The sequence below is a fragment of the Mus pahari genome, chromosome 4 (assembly GCF_900095145.1).
Source record: "Mus pahari chromosome 4, PAHARI_EIJ_v1.1, whole genome shotgun sequence".
Classification (NCBI taxonomy): Eukaryota; Metazoa; Chordata; class Mammalia; order Rodentia; family Muridae; genus Mus; species Mus pahari.
This window is the reverse complement of record NC_034593.1, coordinates 49,534,960-49,536,646: the sequence shown is the minus strand read 5'-3', so window position 1 is coordinate 49,536,646 and position 1,687 is coordinate 49,534,960.

The following is a 1,687-nucleotide window of genomic DNA, read 5'->3' as shown; positions in this document are numbered from 1 at the left end:
AAAAATAAGGTTATTTAGTTCTCTGGAGTCTAACTTCTTGAGTTCTTTGTATATATTGCATATTAACCCTCTGTCAGATGTAGGGTTGGTAAAGATCTTTTCCCAATCTGTTGGTTGCCATTTTGACCTATTGAGGTATATGCTTTTGTTTTAGGATAAAATGTTCTATTGATATCTGTTAAATCCATTTGGTTCATAACTTCTCTTAGTTTTACTGTGTCTCTCTTTACTTTATGTGTCCATGACCTGTCCATTGCTGAGAGTGGGGTGTTGAAGTCTCCCACTATTATTATATGAGGTAAAATGTGTGCTTTGAGATTTAGTAAAGTTTCTTTTATGAATGCGGGTGCCCTTGCATTAGGAGCAAAGATTTCAGAACTGAGAGTGCTTCTTGGTAGATTTTTCCTTTGATGAATATGACATGTCTTTTCTTATCTTTTATGGTAACTTTAGGTTGAATGTCAATTTTATTCGATATTAGAATGGGTACTCCAGCTAGTTTCTTGTGACCATTTGCTTGGACCATTGTTTTTTTTTCCAGCCTTTTACTATGAGATAGTGTCTGTCTTTGTTGCTGAGGTGGGTTTTCTGTATGCTGCAAAATGTTGGGTCCTATTTATGTATCCAGTCTGTTAGTCTATGTCTTTTACTTGGTAAATTGAGTTCATTAATGTTAACCGATATTAAGGAATTGTGATTGTTGCTTTCTGTTATTTTTTATATAATTTGTATGTTTGTATGTCTATCTTCTTTTGGGTTTGTTGAAAGAAGATTACTTTCTTGCTTTTTCTAGGGTATAGTTACACTTATTGTGTTGGTGTTTTCCAACAAAATAGGGCTGGATTTGTGCAAAGATATTGTGTAAATTTGTTTTTGCCATGGAACATCTTGGTTTCTCCATCTATAGTCATTGAGAGTTTTGCTGGGTCTGGCATTTGTGTTCTCTCAAGGTATGTATGAGATCTACCCAGGATCTTCTAGCTTTCATAGTCTCTGGTGAGAAGTCTGGTATAATTCTGATAGGTCTGCTTTCATATGTTACTTGACTTTTTCCCTTACTGCTCTTAATATTCTTGTTTTGTTTTGTACATTTGGTGTTTTAGCTATTATGTGACAGGAGGAATTTCTTTTCTGGTCCAATCTATTTGGAGTTCTGTAGGCTTCTTGAATATTTATGGGCTTCTCTTTCTTTAGGTTATGTAAGTTTTCTTCTATAATTTTGTTGAAGATATTTACTGGCCCTTAAGTTGAGAATCTTCACTCTCTTCTATACCTATTATCCTTAGGTTTGATCTTCTCCTAGCATCCTGGATTTCCTGGATGTTTTGGATGAAGAGATTTTTGCATTTTGCATTTTCTTTGACTGTTGTGTCAATATTTTCTATGGTATCTTCTGCACCTGAGATTTTCTCTTCTATCACTTGTTTGCTGTTGGTAATGTGTGCATCTATGACTCCTGGTCTCTTTCTTTCCTAGGATTTCTATCTTCTGGGTTGTCTCGCTTTGTGATTTCTTCATTGTTTCTATTTCCACTTTTAGATTTTGAAAGATTTTGTTCAGATCCTTCACCTGTTTGGTTGTGTTTTCTTATAATTCTTTAAGGGATATTTTTGTTTCCTCTTTAAGGGCTTCTACCCTTAGAGTCACAACAAGGTATTTTATATTATTTGTGACTATTGTGAAGGGT